The following is a 22,470-nucleotide window of genomic DNA, read 5'->3' as shown; positions in this document are numbered from 1 at the left end:
CTCCCTCACTCTATCTATCTATCTATCACCCTCCCTCTATCTATCGCCCTCCCTCTATCTATCTATCGCACTCACTCTATCTATCTATCGCACTCACTCTATCTATCTATTGCACTCACTCTATTGCATCACCACAGCATTACTCAGCACCACCACAGCATCACTCAGGGGCACCACAACATCACTATGCGCTACCACAGCATCACTGAACGCCACAGCATCACTCGTCGCCACCACAACATCACTCAGCCACCACAGCATCAATCTATGCAATCATTCAACAACAACTGGTTCAAATATGTTCTCTCAATGTTTCAAGCTTTATTATAAATGTCGCAAAAAGATGCTAATATTTCACTTCTGTTCTTGGATTTTTGTCACAATAAAATACACTGAACATAATCTTCACAAAAGTTATTTACAAAAGTTTAAGCTATTGCCATTATAAATTACAATAACTTTTATTTACATATTAATTATTAAAACAAATTAAAAGTCATTGATATTTGTAATAGCAATACATCTAAGTCACGTAAATACAACACATATTGCATTACAAATGCTATAGGTGTCACATTTGCGAAAGTTATAACTATTGGCATTGTAAATGACAAAGCTATTAATTTTGCTATTTTCAAAACCAACACATAAATAAAAAAATTGTCATTTACAATACCAATAGCTCAAACTTTCCTAATGCGAGACCTATTGCATTGCAAATGCTTGTTTGATATGTATTTCTGTTTGGATTTAAATTTTTTTCAAATTCTTTGTCCAGATTTTTGTGTACGGCTGTGAAAAACATATCAATGGAGTTGCCAGAAGTTTGGGCTGGTGTAAATTTAGATTTCTTTTTGAGAGGATTAGGTCTGGAATGAAAGATGTCTATTCCCAGTTCAGTTGTGCTTTCCCTTTGTCACCTCTCCCTGCGTGTATTATCCAATTTTCAGTTTTTCTTTACATTGATTACTTTCCCTGTATAACAAATTCAGTTACATAACAGGGGGTCCTTGTTACCTACGCCAATATTCCCAGTTCCTCAGCAGTGGTTGTCAGGGATTCCAAATTGTGTGGTATAGAGTCCGTAGATAGGTTTGTCAAAAGGTTGATGTTTTCTAGGTCTTGTGCAGTGAGGTCACTACTTAGTTGACCTCTTTATATTGATGCGCGTCGCGTGGGGTTGTCTGTGAAGAAAGAGTGCAGTTTTAATTTCCTTGTGAACTTGAAAAGGTCAACCTTCATTTGGACGAGGTCCCAGTGACCTGTAGGACAGAAGGATGGGCCTTTATTTAGAATTTGGTTGTGAGTCTCAGTAAGTGTAGTTGAGGAGAGATTGATCACCAGGTTGTTAGGCATTATTTCTGAATGTGGCTCTGTGTGTTGTGTAGTTCCTTTTTCCTTGCTCTTGTGTGTACACCCATGCCACTTGGTTTTGGTGACGAGATGTTGGGTGGTCTGGTGCGGTTGTCTTGGGCAGTACCTAGGCGATGTTGTTGAACTTCCTCCCGAAAATGTACCTTTGGTCGGGTGTTACTGGTGGTTACTGATTCTTCTACTAATTCTGCTTCAGAGGATAAGGGAGTTTCTGTTGAGGTACTCATGTGGGTTGATGGTGTCGTTGTGGTAATGTTATCATATTTTTGGGCGAATGTATAGACTCTGCCCGAATAATAGTCAGTCAGGTCTCTTCGGAATTTTTGATTTTTTCTTTGTATTATGTCTTCTTTATGTGCGTCTAAGATTTTATTTAGGATTTCATAATTTTTTACTGTGATTTCACCCCAATTAGCATCCTCGATTCTTTTTGAAAGGGCGTCAACTTCCAGTTTGCTTTTTTCGAATTCTTCTTGGGCTATGTCTATCAGCTGACGTAGCATGTTGTTTGAGGCAGTACATAAGTTTTCCTCCCAAAGTTGTAATTTGTCCAGAGACGTGGTCTCTATTGGAGGGAATATTAGAATCCGTAATCCTCTCAGGATAAGGTTATGTTCTAGATATATTTTCCAGGGATGCTCCTTACCACCATTTTGATGTTTCTTTTGTAGCAGCTTTTTCCAAAGCCTGGAAGGTGCTTTTTGCCGATAAGAGATTTGTAGTAGTTGGTGGTTTTGAGATGCCAGCACCAGATGGGTCAAAGGCTTCTTCCAGTCTGTTATTTCTTCGTTCACATTGGTTGTCATAGGTAGACATTTTTAGTCCTATGATTTTGTCGAAGATCTGTTTCAAAAGTTTGCTTTCCAATAAGCGGTACTTATTGAAATAAAGTTTTGATGAAATGTTTTTGGGTGTTTTTGTTTATTCTTCAGGGTGGCTTGGATCAGTCACAGGTATTCAGGCAGAAGGATCATTGTAATATATAGTTGAAAGAAAGATGAACGGTCCAGAGATCCCCCAGGTCACCATCTTTGCCCAGTCTCAGGGAATTACACTGGCTCCCTGTGCGCCAAAGAAGTCATTTCAAGATACTGAGTATCGTCCATAAACTTCTTACAGGAACCGGTCCTTCCTACCTAGCAACGAAACTTATCTGGTATAATCCTTCCAGAGTCTTGAGATCCAGCTCCAAACGTCTCCTGGTCCAGCCTAGGGCCAGGACCACGAGCAACGGCTGCCGGGCTTTCTCTTACATTGCCCCCCTACTCTGGAACAAATTGCCCCTCCATCTTGTAGTGTAGTTCCTATCATCCCAATAGGCTCTGCGCATTGGAATAATATCTTCAATAGTATAGACGTAGGACTGTGGTTAACTAGGTCTTCTACTGACGATATTAGACTTAAAGTTATGTGTGCCAGCTAGCTCAGAGTTCACTAGAAACTTTCTCGAATAGGCAAGGAGGAGTTTAACCTCCCTGGATAGACAAGAAGGGATTTAGTTTCTGACAACCATAGAACATGACAACTTTGCTCTCCCCTAATCAAGAGTATATCTCTAGAGTCGTGTGAAAACAAAAGACAACTATTTTACTCAGTCAGTACGTGCATTCTTAGTTTCATCAGTTTGTAGAGAAATAAGAGATGGGCGTGTTTCAATAAAAAGATGTTATTTATTGATCAGTCTCTTTTCTCATACAAGAGAAATGAATCGCTATTATTGCAATACTTATAGTTAAGTAAAGTGCATACAGTAAAAACAGAATTATAAAATAATACTGTAATAGCATTTATATGGTTTCTTAGCCATATGATACTTAAAATGAATAAAAGATATACATACATATATACATTGACTAATCGCTCTCAACTGGTGCTTCTAACTACGCCTACCCCGGTGTACCTGACCTAAGCCTAATACTTGGGAGGGAGTAAGTAAGTAGCAGTTTAAGTTAAGTTTGTGTTGCCAAGAATCTGACTCAAGAATTCTCTGTAAGGGGTTAGTCAGTTCAGTACCTGGGATTTAGAAGACTGGAGGGTTGGTATCTCTGTCTCAGGACTCGATATCCCAGTTATCCGCGAGGGCGGCTGGAAACGCCGGAGGCTGGATTTCTCGGCAGGAGAAAAGGCAGCGTCTCTCTCAGCGCGTCAAAAGGGAGGGGCAGCGTCCGTGGGCTTTCTGCATCAGCTGGGCTCTCCGGCAAGTAGCGCTGCTCCAAGCTCGTCACCACCGTGTCTTAGCTTAGGGCAGCGTCGGTATATTTATACCTGAAAGGTGCCGTGTTTGACGTAAGGATGGACATAAGACGTCAGCAAGAATGTCATAAGGACTGGTCGTTCTTAAATTCTTTGCAGGAGTTCTCGAGCGAAATCAAAACAATGGCTGCGGGGGATTTCCCAGGTCTGTTGGAGGTTTGATTTGTTTTGAGAACTCGGTGTGCTTTCTAGAGGGCTGAAGGGATAGTGCTTGCTTAATGTGACAGCATGCGCTATGACCTAATCTGAAGACGGGTTTCTGTGCCGGTGTATGGACATTAGTAAATTAATAACCGGACAAGGGTCAGAAATAGGAGTATCAATATAGGTACCTAGATAAACACACTACACCCACTCCACGAATTTATGTACATATTTACTAAACTAAGCAATAGTAAACATAACTAATAGTGCATGTGTATACCGAACCACCCCAAAAATATATATATATTTTTTTTTTTTTAAAATGGCTTATGCAAAATGCACGAAATGAGTATAGGTACTGTATGCATTCAAGCAGTATAATCATTCAAAAGGAGATGCACATTTTATATCGGCATGAATGATTTGCGAAATTACACATGAAATGGCTCTTGATACAGAAAAAAAATTGCGAGACCATCTCATCACATATATACACAATTAATTGCATATAAACTAGAGGTTGAGGTAATGTAATGTCTCTAGTATTCCTAAGAATAGAAGTTCTGTTCTCTAAGAATAGTTTTACTTTAAGCAGAAGATAAGTGCCAAAAAGGTAAATATTTTGGAATTGGAAAAAAGTTTTCGCTATTCAGGGGAGAAGAGAAAAATAGTTCACAGTCACTTTGTTTTCAAAAGACTGAAGGCCAAATTCAGAGTTCAGGGAACGCCGTGTGCAAGTTTGTTTAAAATCATTCTCTCTGTTCCGGTGAAAACATCATTTCAGACAGATTCTCGAAAAAACAGTCTACAGCTTCTGGTGAAAGTTCGACTAGGTTAGAAAATGTCGCTACCATGCAGTCACGCGCATGTTTGCTTTCACTGATGGTTTGATCAGAACTGCTTACAGAAGGTCGTACCTGGTCGATGCTGCTTTCATCTTGTACTTCACTACCCTTCAATCGTAGTGGTGAAGTCTCCACGAATGCCGTCATCAGGATAGGTAGCCGCTGGGGACAGCACAATGCATGAGCCTTTACTGGACCCAACAAAGTATCTGCATCCAATGGTACGTCTGATTGTAGTGTAAGACAGGTGTCCAACACACATTCTTCGCCGCATAGCATGCACCTTAATACAGGCATAACACAATTCTGCCAGATGGGTCTGAATGAAAGAAACCAGGTCATATTTAGATCTCGTAGCCGGGCTAAGCCAAGGACTTTAGTTATGCGGTCCCGGTAGCGGATAGCTAGAATCGTTTCTTCCATTGTTGCTGGAGTCTTGTCTGTGACATGGTTTGCCATAACAAAGCAATAGTAGCAAGAATAAAATGCCTGCTACGAGTCCCAACAGGAGTGGAAGTCCGCCAAAGATGGAATGGACGAAATTTGGAAAGATACCCAGGATCGCTTTGAATGGGGTTAAAGCGCCTGAAAAAACTGTCTTAAATACACTCGCGATACCACTTGTATCAGAAATATTTAAGATTTCGTTCAGTATTTCTGCGAAGTGTTGGGGGCAATTTGTTGATAACATTGAATGAATCTCTGCCGTTGTCCTTGCAACTTGGAGATCATACGTTTCTTTTGATGACGTCAAATGGGTTGGCGTCTGTAGGAGCACAGTCTTCATTCTGCTTAAAGTATCAATTCGAATAGAAGAGATTTTTAAACTGGGCCATAACCTTCCCTCCCTGTCTGGAGCATCATTCGGGAACAATACTCTTTCACAGCACATGACCCTGGAAGTCACGCTTACAAGATAAGGTTTTCCTGGGAGCAAGCCACAATATCTGTGATCTACAATTAGAATGTAACTCCCGTTCGAAAGTCTTCTAAAGAATGGTTCTATTTGTGTTGCAGGTGTGCCTAACTGGTGACATGAAAGGTTATTTGAAGTCCCTTCACAGGCCCCATGCAAACTAATACCCTGACACAGAAGTATGCCACTTAGTGATTTTTCACAATTATTACCACTAAGAAATACACTCTGTCCATTATTACTGACACATGTGTGTGTATAGGGCAAGTTCCATGTGGACTTAATGTATCCTTTACCCAACCTTTCATACTGGCCTGCCTGTATATACTTTTGGCAGTATTGAAACTGGAAAGTTGTTATCAGTATATTTATTATCCCATGTATTATCCATTCAATGACAGGTCGTTCTGACATTGTCAATGGTAATCTCTCAAGTTTTTCAATGCTCAGAATTGTATAGTCAGCACCCTTTTGTGCCAAACTGATTTGTTTATCAGTAAGGTTAAAGATATTAAATAGTGACGTTGTGTTGATTAAACGCCAAGGCACATAGCCTGAACGCATATTTTGTAACGTCCAGCCAAGCTGTACAATAGAGTGTAATTGAGACTGACCGTGTTGCAACATCAGTAAGTCTTGTTCTATTATATCGATTGCAGAAAATACAATACTGTCCAGTGAATATATTCTGGAAGACAGAGTCATTAACCCATTGTCTACAACAGAAAGTGATTTTTCCAAATTAACACGGTCAATTTCCCGTATTTTTTCTGCTGTCTTAATTTGAGTTACTTTCCAAGCTTCGTTGTAAGCTGCATATATAGAGGCCGCTATGAAACGTTTTTGACGCTGTTTGCGTGGTCCCATGATGAAATCACGCAAGTCAGCACCTTCTTTAAGTAAAGTTAAGTGTTGCTTAATTTCTGACAGTGTGGATGTATGTAGCCATTGAAGGCAGAGTTTTCCCACACTGTAAGTAGTTACAATCCCTGGATGTTGTCTCCGGGAGTATCTTGGGTCTGGCCTGGTCAATGTGAACCCCTGTATTTTGTTCAGGAATCTGTCTTGACAGTTATTTGTGTCTGTGGGCCAGATCAACCATTGTTTCCAATCAGTATGTGTTCTGTTTTGGTTTAAAATATGGGATACGTCTATCTCAACCTCCGTAGTGCTATTTCTGTTAAGTGTTGGTTTTGGAATAGACGGTTTATTTAAGTCTTTAATTTTGGCTAGGCCAAGACAGGATGTCTGTTGAATTGTGTCATTCAAAAATATAATTTGTTCTGGGATCATGCAGGCTCTAAATAATGATTCTATACCTTGCACTTGCCAATCTTTTGTGCCCCAGATCGTTTTCGTTTCAATGTTATTGTTCCAGAAATCAAAACCGAATGTATTCATTTTTTCAAAGAATGAGTCTGAATATATCAATTTTGTGTTTGTAAGCATGGTTTTCACTCCTGTCTTATTTAACAATTTGAAATAAAATGATTCTGCATTACTAGTGTTGAACCCCGAAAAGTATGAATATTTATCAAAAAATGTCTTTGAACTGCCTTTTGGTGGAGTTGCACAATGTTCCCATTGGTTAAATTTTAAAACATTTCTAGGTTGAGTAGATTTATGCAGATAATGTTTACCATAATGGTTGTAACAAAACATTTGATCGTAATTAGATGAACCTTGCAAATAATCATGTTCTGTAAATTTAGCTGACATTACTAGATCAGACATCATATCATTAATACTTTCAAAGTCCCAATCATCAGCGGATGTGCTTGGTTTTACAAAGTCACTTAATGAAATCTTGAATTGATGAGGATACTTCAGGAGCTCAACCGGACCATAGATTTCGTAATCAGTTTTGTCCCATGCTACCCCACCGGGTATAGGATTGGCTGTGAAGTTTACTGAAGAAAGTTCTCTTTTCTCTATGTGTGAAGACTTGTGTGGTTTCAGGACCAAGTTGATATTCTGACTTGCTGTGTCCATTGTAGCATATTTTCCCTCAATGAAATGTCCCAAGCATAGTACCATGATGAGCCAAAGTATGAGGATGAATACTCCTAGTGCCACCCAAAGTTCAATCCATGGAGAAATCAGATAGGTTTCTTTTAGTTGATGAAAGAGTTCCTTTGCTTTGTCTTTAAAAGTTTTTGTTGTCGGCTGTTCCTCAGGTTCACTTGGATCCTCAGAAAAATCATCGAAGTTGATGAAGTAGCCTGATGCTGTTCTGTCAATTGTTTCAATTGCTTCTTGATTCCTTTTTGTTTTTGGAATTTTCTTTGTTTCATTAGCATAGTCTGTGGTTACATCATTGTAGACTGGTGTTTCTTGATTTAAGTTTTTGATTTCGGTTTCAAGAGGTTTAAGTTCCATGGCTTTGTTGCATAGTCCTTATTGTTTCACTGTAGGTTTATCAATTGTGATTAGTCTTTCAGTTTGAACCTCTGTGTTTGTAGCAAACTTTGGTGTTCTGCTACTTCTTAGAAGTCCACTTGGCCTACTACTTGTTATCGGCCACATGATTGTGGTTTAACCAGGTCGATGGATACAACTCGGTTCTCCTTTTTACCAGCAAGGGGCGGTAGTATTACTGATCTTGTCCCGTTGACAGACAAGACAGGAACTGCTTTTCTGTAAGAAGGCCCAAATTCCTTCTTCACCGCGATCTTCTCTCTGACCAGATCCCCGATTTTTGGAATCCAGACAGGCCTTGCTGGGAAAGGTGGTTTCTCTTCAGTGGCTGTTGGCTGTTGCTTCAACTTTATGTTGCTCAGGTCTTTTCTCTTTTCGTTTAAGTCCTGTAAAATAGGCAAACGATCTTTGATATCAGAACATTTTTCTTTAACCACTGAAGTTTGACTGTCGAGGTCCTGGATTAACATTCTAGTCCCAAACAATAGTTCGTACGGACTGAGACCTCTCAGAGAATTTCTTGGCAGATTATTAAGACTACGTTGGACACTTATTAAATGTTTGACCCACCCAGCTCCCGAACCTAATACCTTTGCTGTTATAGATTGCTCTATGCCCTGGTTTTTTCTTTACACCATCCCGTTTCCCTCAGGAAGGAGGTGACAAGAGTACCGCAATGCTATGCCCATGCCGGCCATGTCTGCATTATAAGCTCGAGAGCTAAAAGCAGGACCCTGGTCAGAATGTAGCATGCCAATTGCGTATATGCCATTATAGACTCGCAAATCTTTTTATAACAGTTCAGACGTCAGCCGAGAGCTGGGGTCTACATTTTAAGTGAAAATAGTCTCTACATGTTAATATGACGCATTATTCATACTGGGTATTTTATGTCGATAACCTAATCCTTATTGGGTGAAACGCCATGGCAATACACCGTCTCGGTCACCACTGCGGTCTCTGTTGCAGTCTGGACAGTTATTTGCAAATATGTGATGTTGCAGGCTCATTCCTGGCCACCAGTATGTTGATTGTAATTCTTCTAGAGAATCCTTAAGTGTAAGGTGTCTAAGACCTTCACCCATATGTGCGTCTGCTATTAACAAGCCTCTCCTGTCCATGTTTGGAATCACTCTATCCCCCACTCCAGGGATTCGAGCAAAAGGAACGGAGTTTGCATCGATTATGTATGTATAATTGAGTGGATACATGAGGGGTAGCGCTGAGCAGTCGCCTTTTGATGACGTTTTTACCGCCAGCATTGTTTCCCCGTCAATGTATTTTACTGAACGCTTTTTTGTAGCTACGGAAGCCGATTTAGTTGTTTCCGCTGTGGCTGTCTCAGCCAATGAATTCCCTGCAACGTGAACGCCATCACGCTGATGACTCTGTGAGTGTATCACGTGAGTCTTTGGTAATTCTTTCTTTAAAAGAACTATTTGTTCCCAAAGTGATTTTTGCTTTATTGTGGCACCTGTGTCATCTTTGTACCCGTTTTCAACCCATTTCTGCAAGTCGTAATTGTATTATTTGACGCAGTAATACGAATCGCACACTATTAGTGTCGGGAATTCGCAATCGGCATTATCTAGCGCCATTTTTAATGCTATTATTTCAGTTTGTTGTTCTGAATTATTTTCCACTGAGTGTGTTTTTGAAAACAGAGGTTTTAATTTACCTCCGCGCCACACGTTTTTTGTAATCTCGCATGTTGCGTTATAAGCTTCTTCTCCCCAAACTGAGGGTTGAGCATGTCCGTCTGTATGTATTACACAGGCGTACTGTCATATGGGCAGAATGTCGATTGGCAGAGGATATTCTCTTTCATATTCTACATTTTTTAATTTTGTCATCTCTGGATCAAAATAGTATTTCACTCTGTCTGTAGCAAGAGAATCTTCCCATTGTATCCATTTTGGATTTAGTGCCATTGTAGGTAAATTATATGGGCTTGTTAATGCCTCAAAGGCCGATTCTGCTGTTCTGACTGTAATCTGTCTGCCGTCAGCATGGTATCTTTCTCTTGCTACAGCTGTTTGAACCGCGTGAACAATGTTTTCCTTAATGCTGAATGTTTTTTCAGCTTCTGTGTACAAATGTGATTTGTATGTTATTGGTACCTTTTCTCCCTCATTAGAGGTTAGGTATGTGAATCCGCATCTTCCTGGGATGACTCGAATCACAAGGTTGCGTGTGTTATCGCGTGTTTGCAGTTTTGTTTTAACTAACATGTCTGTTTGTAACGATCTCAAAATTTCTGTGTGTTTTTGAGTCCAATTGATTCTTTTAAAATCTGGTTTTATTAGGTCATAGAGAGGTTTACCCCTCTCTGCATAGTTTATAATGTAAGTTCTTCCGAAATTCAGGAAACCTAGAATTGATTGCAAGTTTCTCAGTGTTCTAGGTGCTTGGATTACAGCACATTTCTCTAGGAAATTGTCAGCCAGGCTTTTGCCTTCACTTGATAATTCATATCCTAAGAATAGGACAGTCAGATGGGCAATTCTTGACTTCTTGAAGTTGAATTTGTAACCCTCTGCTGCGAACCCAAGTATTATGGTGTTCACTCTTTTAAAGTGAGTATCCAAGTCATCATCTGTTAGATAGATGTCATCGACATAAGATAATGCCTCATCATCATATATTTGTAGTAACTCTGTTACTCTCGCTGAGAATAATCCTGGGCTGTTCTTGAACCCTTGTGGCAAACGACAGAAATTTTTCTGCGAGCCATTTATTGAGAAAGCGGTCAAATATCTGCTTTCTGGTGCTATATTTTGACAAAAGAATCCATTATAGATGTCTAATGTTGTTTTGTATTTTTTGCGCACTATGCTATTCATTAGTGCGGCACTGTGTGAGTTTTGTACTGCAAACGTTTTGCAGCATGAGTTAAGGTGTCTGTAGTCCAAAACTAGACGATATGAATCATCTGGTTTGGAGACAGGAAACAAAGGATTGTTCATTTGTGAGGTGCATGTTTCAATCACCCCCTGGTATTCAAGTTGATCTAAGATCTCCCTGACCTGTTTTTTAGCTTCTTGCTTAATTGGGTACTGCCTTTGTGCAGTTGGTTGAGATTTTAACTGGATTTTGTGAGGAGGAGAGTCCTCATCCCATATGATTTTTATATAGTGCAGGAGCCTGGGCTACAGCCCACTTTCTTGCAAGTGTATATTGTTTATGAATTGGAATATGATTTGAGAAGGCAGGCATAATCATTTCTTCGCCATGAGGGCACTCCCTTACAAACTCCGGTGGCCAGTCTTTTTCAGCTAGGAGGATGTCATAGCCCTTGGAGAGATTATCCCAAAATAGACCCCTTATTTTCCTAGTCTTATCTCCCTCTATACGTAAGGTTATTTCATATATTTTATGAGGTTTGCTAACTCTGGTATCTGCAGTTTCCACCTGAATGTATTCATTCGTGTCCACTGTCTCCAGATGATTCATCAGGATCTTGTGAGCTATGCTCACTTCTGCTGCGCTGTCTAGCATTGTCTGAGCCCACTCTCCGTTTTTCAGCTGAGTCCTCAGGATCCTCGGCATGTTTGATTATTTTAATGCTGGCTACCTTCTTCTTTGGAAATTGTAACTTTTTACTTTGATGAGCAGGTTCTTTGTCTTTGGACTTGACGAGCTCTTCCCTGTGTTCTGACCGTCCTCTTCTTTCCGATTTCTGCGAGGAAGTCTGAAAAGATCGAGAGGGACGTGTATCAATATCTTGATATCTATCAGGTTTCTTCAAATTATCCCTATTTCTAAGGTTGTATTTTTTCTCAGAGGGCTCCCTCTGGGGAGACTTGTTTCCTTGGTCCGGAGACCTTTCTCTCCGCCGAGGAGACCTTCCTCTGGACTGGAATCTTTTTTCTTTGGGAGTGGATTGTTTATTTCCATCCCAGTTCTTTTTTGAAGTGTTTAGATTATTTTTAATAAATACCTTTTCAGGATTTTCTATTAGTTGGGGTTTCACTGGTTTCCCACCCAAACTATCTCTTCCTAGTTCTTCATAGGATTTTTCTATGATTCTGGCAAGTTCAAATGGTTGGTCTGCTATATCTGTTTCCTTCAATCTTTGGCGGATCGCCACATTTGCTGCTTCCCCTTTTATGTTTGCTAGTAATATTGCCGACACCTGCTTGAAGTCTTTCAGTAATTTCATACCCAGAGTTAAAGCAGGTTCTGGACCGTATTCATTTTGAATCTGTTTTAGCACCTCTGGTATTACCGCCATGGACGGAACACCATGTGTTTTTGTGTAAATGGAAGCAAAGACTGTACCCCAAGTGTCACAGTCCTCCACATGTGGTGCGATCCCCATTGGGAGACAGATAGTCAGAATTCTGTGTTTCTCCACAGGGGTGGTATCTGGAAATGCCGCCTCTATTTGAGTTATTTTCTGTGCTAACCAGAATGGAATTTGTTCCCTTTTAATGGGTACTTTACCTAGACAGGACTGTATGTTCTGTGGTGTGATTTTATTTGTGTTCCCCTGATGAGGGGTCAGCTGTGGAATTTTAATAGCTGGTTGGACTGTTGAAGTCCGCATTACATATTGGACTAGTTGTCTGTGTATTTTAATCATTTGTGTTAACTGTGTTAAAAGTTCTGGTATTGACATTTTTTCAATATCTGGATGTGGTGTGTAGCTGGCTAGAACCGGCCAAGTTGCTCCTGGTCTACCTAGTGGACCGAGCCTGGTGATGTGATCATTATGTTTTAGGGCGCCTTTAAACCAGAGCAGGTGCTCTAGGTATTTGAGTGGTATTTCCACCTCCTCGAAAGGGGTGTACTCATCCGGAGGTTCCTCTATCTTGTAATAATGGAACTCCTTTGTTACAGCGTTTGCTGCTGGAAAATTTATCCATGAATAGAATACCTCTGTCTGCCGATATTCGTGTGCCTCAATTACGAATATGACTGTACCACCTCTTGATGTCAGTCCATTTTCTATAAGTTTTAAGGTTATAGTTTTTCTTACGCTGACCGGGATGAGTATTGCACCCGGGTCTTGCTGTACGAGACTTGTGTCTTCCGCTAGGAGTTGAGCTGCTATTCTAGCTGTCTCCCTTTCTTCTTCAGTTTCTGACATTTTACTGTCAAGAAGGTTTTTTGTTGCAGATCAGGTTTCCACGGAAACAAAGATTAGGTGCACAATATTTTGGAACACTGTATCCTTCAACGTTGAATAAACCAAAAACCATACATAGGAGTCTCCTCCTACTAAGTTTGGCGGATTTAACCTTTCACCCACTCCAGACGTCTTTGGAGTTTTATGGGAAAAAGGGTCTGTGTGAAAAAACACGACTGAGTTACTCTAATGTCTTGCGTTAGATTTATCGCCTTACCAAACCGTTGGGCGCCAGGTAGTGTAGTTCCTATCATCCCAATAGGCTCTGCGCATTGGAATAATATCTTCAATAGTATAGACGTAGGACTGTGGTTAACTAGGTCTTCTACTGACGATATTAGACTTAAAGTTATGTGTGCCAGCTAGCTCAGAGTTCACTAGAAACTTTCTCGAATAGGCAAGGAGGAGTTTAACCTCCCTGGATAGACAAGAAGGGATTTAGTTTCTGACAACCATAGAACATGACAACTTTGCTCTCCCCTAATCAAGAGTATATCTCTAGAGTCGTGTGAAAACAAAAGACAACTATTTTACTCAGCCAGTACGTGCATTCTTAGTTTCACCAGTTTGTAGAGAAATAAGAGATGGGCGTGTTTCAATAAAAAGATGTTATTTATTGATCAGTCTCTTTTCTCATACAAGAGAAATGAATCGCTATTATTGCAATACTTATAGTTAAGTAAAGTGCATACAGTAAAAACAGAATTATAAAATAATACTGTAAAAGCATTTATATGGTTTCTTAGCCATATGATACTTAAAATGAATAAAAGATATACATACATATATACATTGACTAATCGCTCTCAACTGGTGCTTCTAACTACGCCTACCCCGGTGTACCTGACCTAAGCCTAATACTTGGGAGGGAGTAAGTAAGTAGCAGTTTAAGTTAAGTTTGTGTTGCCAAGAATCTGACTCAAGAATTCTCTGTAAGGGGTTAGTCAGTTCAGTACCTGGGATTTAGAAGGCTGGAGGGTTGGTATCTCTGTCTCAGGACTCGATATCCCAGTTACCCGCGAGGGCGGCTGGAAACGCCGGAGGCTGGATTTCTCGGCAGGAGAAAAGGCAGCATCTCTCTCAGCGCGTCAAAAGGGAGGGGCAGCGTCCGTGGGCTTTCTGCATCAGCTGGGCTCTCCGGCAAGTAGCGCTGCTCCAAACTCGTCACCACCGTGTCTTAGCTTAGGGCAGCGTCGGTATATTTATACCTGAAAGGTGCCGTGTTTGACGTAAGGATGGACATAAGACGTCAGCAAGAATGTCATAAGGACTGGTCGTTCTTACATTCTTTGCAGGAGTTCTCGAGCGAAATCAAAACAATGGCTGCGGGGGATTTCCCAGGTCTGTTGGAGGTTTGATTTGTTTTGAGAACTCGGTGTGCTTTCTAGGGGGCTGAAGGGATAGTGTGCTTGCTTAATGTGACAGCATGCGCTATGACCTAATCTGAAGACGGGTTTCTGTGCCGGTGTATGGACATTAGTAAATTAATAACCGGACAAGGGTCAGAAATAGGAGTATCAATATAGGTACCTAGATAAACACACTACAATCTGTCATCCATATCCAACCACTTGGCCTTTCGGAGAGGTTTGAAAACATGGCTCTTCCCTAACTAACCAGCGTCACTTTCTTTAATTCATGGTTGTTGTATCTTTCTGCCTAGCGCCTTGAGACCTTTTTGGTGAATCGTGCGCTATATAAGAACCTATGACTATGATACTGGATATGAATCTGGACCTTCACAGCCTTAAATAAACAGATAAGGGAGGCGTTGTGAGCATGTGTTCCTCCTTTCCAAAGGTATATTCTGGTCAAAAGGGTAATTCCTTGTTTAAATATAACACAGTAATCCAGGTTGATTTGAGTGAGAATAGTTCTTTTTATTCACCACATTATTATGTCCCTTTCACTTGTTTTTAATTTTTCCCAAAGTTAATTGCTTATGAAAAGTGAACAGCCGACACGTGTTTCATCCTATGTGGCAGACAGAGCCAGGGCTTTCTCAAGGCTGCATTGAAAAAGAGAGAAGAGAAGGTTAATGATAGAGCACAAGGTTCCCAACCGAGTGTGCGAAGTGATATAGAGAGAGAAATTGTTGTTTGTGAGGTTATGAATTTAATTAATTTGAAGAAGTGCCTTTACAAAAAGGAATTGTAGAGGGGTTTACCTAAGGCCAGAGGTGGAAAAAGAATGAACCAGGTGGGAGCCAACATTTGAATGTGCATGCTTTTACTTCAGAGAGAAGAGAGAAATTGGAAAAAGAAAAAGTGAGAGAACAGAACAAAGGAAAGGGAGAGAACAGAAAAAACTAGTGCTGGCAAGAAAGAATTGACAGTTAAATATGAGCGCTATTAAAGATAGTATGCAGTAGTGAGTGAACTCTTGCAAGTTCAAGTCATGCTAAACATTAAAAAAAAAACTAAGTTAGTTATAAGGTTTATAAATACCTAGTCATTACATTCCAACATCATGGTATCAGCGATTAGTCTGTGCATTTTCAAGATTGTTATGGGACATTGTATTTTAACATCCATTTTCTGCAAGGACAAACGTATTATTTACAAAAGGTTCTGCACGAGCAGCCACAAGGTTAAATGGATAAGCACAGAAAGCTTAACTGTATCTATTTCAATGCCAAATCAGTGCCGAAACATGCACTGGAGATCTGGGATACCATTAAAGAGACAGACCCAGACCTGGTCTTTATCACCGAGACCTGGCTTAGTGAGAGCAACTGCCCAGACTTCGCTAACAACCTGCCCCCCAGTATAAAATACTCAGACAAGATAGACTTGGACGGAAGGGTGAGGGGCTAGCTATCCTATTTAAAGACCATATTACCTGCTCCCCCATCACAATAGTTCAGGCGGTAGAGCATGAATTACTGCCATTCGAATTATCTATTGGGAATCGCACACTATTAGGAGGAGCCGTGATCTATAATCCCCTAGGCTATCAGGCAGACTTCAGCACCAAATTGCTCATGAAAGTATTGCCCGCATGTATAAAATACAAACATGTTTTGGTTATTGGAGACTTTAATGTCCATTATGAAAAAAACTGACAACACAGCAACAAGTCACCTTGAAAATGACATGTCCATCCTTCAACTAAAACAATGGATTAAGGGACCTACACACACTGCAGGGCACATACTAGATCTTCTGTTCTCTAATATAGAAGACATTATAGTGAAATAGATTAAAGCCGTCACATGGACTGATCACTCATTAATTAGCTTCACTTTCTCCACACATGAGAAATTAGCAAGTCACCAAATGCATGCACAAAACATACAGAGCATGGAAATTGGTATCATCTGACTCATTTCACCACCATTTTTCTCCCAACAACCTAGCAAGTCTGGAGAAACTATCCCCCACCAGAGGCGCACTGCTCCTTTAAACAGAAATTACCAAAACGCTAGACCAACTCGCACCGAAAACTAAATCCAAACCCAGGAAAACAGCATCTGAAAAGTGGTATATGGTAGAACTTAAGACGCTGAAAAAAGATTGTAAAACACTGGAACACAAGTGGCGGATGTCCAGGCTGGACTCTGATAACTCAGCCTATAAAACACAACTCAGGGGCTACATATTTTACACAACGGACATATTTTACACAACGGATTAATGAGAACACAAATTCGTCAAAAGAGCTCTATAAAATAGTACGCGAGCTATGCAAGCCAACCTGCATGTCTCAAACTCTGCGCCCTCAGTAGACAGCTGTGAACAAATGTGTAATTTCTTTACGAACAAAAAAGATATGATCTACTCGTCATTTAACAACAACCCCCAGTAAATACCATCAACTGGGAAAACACTGGCCCTCATCCAGACAGCCCTGCGCATTTAGATAGCTTTGCCCCTTTTACAGAAAACGAGATTGCCATAGCAATGGGGGAAGTCGGATCTGGATCCCTTCTCAACCCATGTCTGCACTTTCTTTTCTCACAACTTACACCTATTCTGTGCACTTACATCACACAGCTGCTTAACCGATCACTGGAGACAGAGGCTTTGCCAGATGTCTGGAAACAAGCCTTAGTAACTCCGTTACTGAAAAAGGTAGGAACTGATGTTAACAATTCAGCCAACTACAGGCCAATTTCACAGCTTCCCTACCTCTCCAAGGTTCTGGAGAAACTTGTCAATAGACAGCTATTCAACTATCTAGAATCAAACGAGCTGCTGGATCCCACTCAAACAGGTTTTAGGGCTACCAACTGCACGGAGGCAACCCTCCTGGATGTCTTAGACAATATAAGATCATTGTTGGATCAGGGAAAGGCTGTAGCCCTGATCTTGTTAGACCTGTCTGCGGCTTTCGACACGGTCTCCCACCAACTTCTGCTGGAAAAATTGCATGAAAAAGGGATAAATGCTAAGGCTTTGAAATGGCTGAGCTCATTTCTATGTAACAGAACTCAAACTGTACAGCTGGGTACCTATTCTTCCACCCCAAAAACCTTAATTGTGGAGTTCCGCAGGGAGCATCCCTAAGCCCCACATTATTTAACGCCTATGTTTCATCCTTGGCAAAGATTGGCATGAAATGGGACTTTGGAATTTGCTCCTATGCGGACGACACCCAACTGACAATAGACATCTGAAATGAGCACAATGACACCAGAACCAAACTCAATAATTGTCTTACTGAGATGGCAAACTGGATGTCAGAGCATTGCCTAAAGCTCAATGCAGAGAAATTTAGATTTTTCACAGCCTGCTGGGCAGAAAATCTGGATTAAGGACACGGAGGCTAATATTATGCAAATCTCCTTTATTACCACCGCTCAGTAGCAACAATAGAATGTAGAACATCAATGAACATTCTTAGTAGGAATAAAGTCCCTTAGAAACCATCTCTCATCCTTCTTTGTTTAGGAACTGCGAAGAAAGATCAACGTGAGATAAACTTGAGGATCCAAAAAACTTGAAGATCCAAAATCCACAGTTAAAATCCAGAATCATGTTATTCTGAAAGAAAAAGTAAACATCATAAATGGGAGGGTATAACAAAGAGGTGGGATAATATTAGCCTCCGTGTCCTTAATAAAATCCAGATTTTCTGCCCAGCAGGCTGTGAAAAATCTAAATTTTATGGCACGACACGGAGGCCATATTATGCAAGTTTAAAGTGCATTAAGAACATTATCAATTACATTAGGGATTGGTCTGAAATAACAAGACTTAAACATACTATCATTAGACCAATCTGCAGCTTTAAGGATATCTTGTAATCCACCCCCCATGCAGAATGCTTTTGATGCCGCAGCACCTCTGACAGAATGAGCACCAAAAATAGATACATCCACACCACTTTCGTGCATAACATTCTTTACCCATCTAGCTAAAGTTGGAGCAGAGACTCCTTTGTGAGGGGATCTAATTGAGATTAGAAGTTGGGATTCATTCGATCTTAAATACCTGGTTCTTTTTTCATATTCTTTTAAACATTTAACTACACAAAGTCTTTCATTTCCAAGAAAGAAGGGATAGAAGATAGAAGAAGATAGTGTCTTGGTTCTTTTTTTAAGATAAAAGCAAACCCCTTCGGGTTGAAAGGCTCTACTTGAAATATCCAAGGCTTTGACGTCTGAAGTTCTCCTAAAGGATATTAGACATAATAACATAGTAAGTTTGAAAGAAATTCGTTTAAGAGAAAGAGAAGAATTATCTCCCCAAGATGATAAAGTCCGAAGAACGAGAGTAACATCCCACAAGGAGGTGTATCTGGGACAAGGGGGATTTAAAACCCTCATGCTTCTCATAATCTTTTTAGTTAGAAGACTCTGTCCGACTGAGATCCCATTAATTAATGAATGACCTGCAGATATCGCAGACCTGTAAACGTTAACAGTTCTGTAAGACAAACCTGAGGTAAAAAGATCTGAAAGGTAATTAATGACATTGACTAGATCAGTTGAAATGGGATCATAACATCGTTGAATGCACCAGCGAACCCATTTGTTCCATGCCAGTCTATAAGCTTTTCTTGTGCCGGATGCCCATGACTCAGAAATGAGTCTGAAAGCATTTGACGAAAGCCCAGGGATTTTCCATTGTCTCCTGAAATCTTCCATGCCGTCAGAGTTAGAAGGCCCTGCTCTACAAGAGTGTGTATGTGACCCTCTGGATCTAGGAGAATTTCCTCGAAAGAGGGGATTAAAATTGGGAAATCCACGCTCATTTCCAAGATGGTTGGGAACCAAGCTTGGGACCTCCACAGTGGCGTTATGACAACCATGCACTGCTTGTATCGTCGAGCATGGAGAAGAAGGCGAGGTAGCATTGCAAAAGGAGGGAACGCATAAGGTGCTAGGTCCCTCCAATCTTGAAGAAAGGCATCCACTTTCAGAGCTTGAGGATCTGGTCTCCAACTGAAGAAATTCCTCAGGTGAGTATTCAGACGGTCCGCAAATAGGTCTGTTTTGAAGGGTCCCCATCTGGACTGGATGGCCAGGAATACATGTCTGTTCAGTCTCCAATTGCTGGAGTCTCTGAAATTCCTCGAGTACCAGTCGGCTACCTCGTTCTTCAACCCAGGAATGTGTTCTGCAACAACTGAAATACCTTTGCTCAAGCAGTAGTCCCACAGGCCCTTCGCTAGATCTGTTAGATCTTTGGAGTGTGGACCACCCAGTTTGCTGACGTAGCGAACTGCAGAGACGTTGTCCATCCGCAGAGTCACACAGCATTTCATTGAATCTTGAGTGAAACAACGAATTGCAAATGAACCTGCTAGTAATTCTAAGCAGTTGATATGCAGTTCTTTCTCCTGAGGGGTCCAACGTCCTCCCGTTGAGGAGTCTCCACATCTCGCTCCCCATCCTTCTAAACTCGCATCCGATTCTATTATCAGATCTGGTTCCTCCCCAAAAATAGCTTTCCCATTCCATGCCTCTACGTTCTTCAGCCACCAAAGAACTTCGACTCTCGACTCTTGGTCCAGAGAAATCGAGTGGGAGTAGGAGAGGTTGGATCTCAAAGATCTTGCTTTTAGTCTTTGGAGTGCCCGATAGTGTAACGGGCCTGGAAAGATTGCTTGAATCGTAGATGAAAGGAGGCCCAAAATTTTGGCCAGTGATCTCAAGGGGAAAACTTTGAGAGTCAATAGTTTCCTGAGTGTAAGGATTGCAGGCTGGTTCCACAGGAGCGTCAGGAATCCGAAGAGTAATCCGCAGCCTTCCCCTACGGTCTTCCGACTCTATCAAGCACTAGAGTACGAGAGACACGCCAGGGGAAAACAGGGAAACAAAACAAGGAAAGATGGGGGAAGACAATGATGATTGATGGTACTCTCCAATAGTGAATACGATGGTGTCTCTACGGAAGGAACCGGAACAAACAGGTAGGCTGTAATAACAAGAGGAAGTCAACAACTCTAGCTCTAATCCAGTAACTAGAATATACCAATGTACAAATACAACCATATCACATACCCCAGGTTCTTAGTATGTAGCAGAGGTAACATGTGAAGGTGAAGACAATGGCACAGCGTCTGGAGCTATAACAGGGATGACACAATAGGCTGTTGAGCACCTGCATGTGAGATGGTGTTAGGTACAATAACGGCCCATATAACTCCCTTCTTACATCAACTATAATGGACCAGCCTTCGAAGACACTTTCACTACTGTGTGGCAGATAATGACCTTTCCGCCCAACACTTCTGGAGATATCTTACACAGTGTATCACCATCTAGAAGAACCAAAGCAGGACATATAATTCATACATATGTATAAATAGTACTAGTAAAAGATTGGTAGCGCATGTGCGCTCTTACCGCGATTCTTGGTAGTGTGGAATATGCACCCACCCTGATCCACGCAAGAGTGCCACCAAATATCAAGGAAAGAGGGTTCCAGTATTATCTCAGCGATAATGGCTGATGTTCTGGAAATAGGGGATAATAGGGACTAGGTGGAAATAGGATAGGAACAGGTAAATAGTGAGGGAGCAACTAACTAACTAGCTAAGAAAAAAAATAATAACCGGGGAATTTACTGACACCGGACAGCGGAGCTAAGCCCGGCCGCCGGGTGCAGTACACAAGTAGTTGAAAACCAATAGGGAAAACAATCCCCACCGGATGGCGGAGCAAAGCCCGGCCGCCGGGTGGAGAATGCAGCCTGAGGACAATTAGAGAAGAACCCTCTGAAATGGATCCCACCGGACGGCGGAGCAAGGCCCGGCCGCCGGGTGGAGAACACAACCAGTGGATGACAAGGAAGTATACTCCGGCGCTGAGTACAGGCTGTCTATCAACACCGGAGAATGCTGTGCCCGGCCGGATGGCGGAGCTAAGCCCGGCCGCCGGGCGAGGCACACGGAAAGGGGAAGAGGGGGATAGGCGTTCTCGAGGTACGCCGAAGGCAGCTGAACACTGCCAACCAATGCTGCGTAAGCGTCTCCCGAGTTAGGAGAAGGCAGGGGACGCATACGCTCAACCAGCAACGGAACAGGAAAGCGAAACAGGAACTGCTAGGTCAGGCAACAAGGAATAGACGGAACCGGAAACAAGGGAAGCTTGACGCTAGAACGTGAAGCGTCGTTCTCTGTTTCCTGGTTCTTTAAATATCCCGTGTCTTAAAGGGACAGCGTAGGGGAGACCCGAGGCATGACACTGAGTTCCTTCCTCACTTTCCTCACTTTGTCGGAGGGGAGACGTAGTTCCGTTTGTACGGTATCTACCAGGAAGCCCAAAAACTGTGTTTGTTGGGATGGAACTATGCATGATTTTTTCATATTGACAATGAAACCCAAGTGTTGTAAGAGGCGAATCGTGAGATCCGTATGAAGTAGGACGGTTTCCCTCGACTGAGCCATTAGGAGTATATCGTCGAGGTAAATGATTAGTCTCACTCCCCTTTCTCTTAGCCATGCGACAATGGGTCGGAGTACCTTGGTGAAACACCAGGGGGCGGAAGACAGGCCAAAGGGAAGGCTGCAAAATTGGTATAGATGGTTTTCCCAAGAGAATTGAAGGAATCTTTGATGGGGTTCCCAGATTGGTATGGTTAGATAAGCGTCCTTTAAATCTAGTCTCGTCAGCCAGTCCCCTTTTCTCAAGATGTCCCTTAAGAGGTGTATCCCTTCCATTTTGAAATGGTGGTAGACCACCCATTGGTTTAGTCCTTTTAAATTTATGACTGGTCTTTGTTCCTTGTTTTTCTTTTCTACAAGGAAAATATTGCTTAAGAAGCCTACGTGAGTAGTCTCTATAATGGCACCTTTGTTTAGAAGCTCTTGAACCTCCACAGACACCAGTGCCCTGTCTTTTGCGGAAAAGGTGATCTCTCGAGGGGGTATCGATTGGAAAGGGGTATCGATAAAGTCTATGTGGTAGCCCTTCACTGTGCTGAGAACCCAGGGGTCTT

Source organism: Lissotriton helveticus, chromosome 1_1 (genome assembly GCF_964261635.1).
Source record: "Lissotriton helveticus chromosome 1_1, aLisHel1.1, whole genome shotgun sequence".
Lineage (NCBI taxonomy): Eukaryota > Metazoa > Chordata > Amphibia > Caudata > Salamandridae > Lissotriton > Lissotriton helveticus.
The sequence above is the reverse complement of the archived record's forward strand: the minus strand, read 5'-3'. Positions refer to the sequence as shown.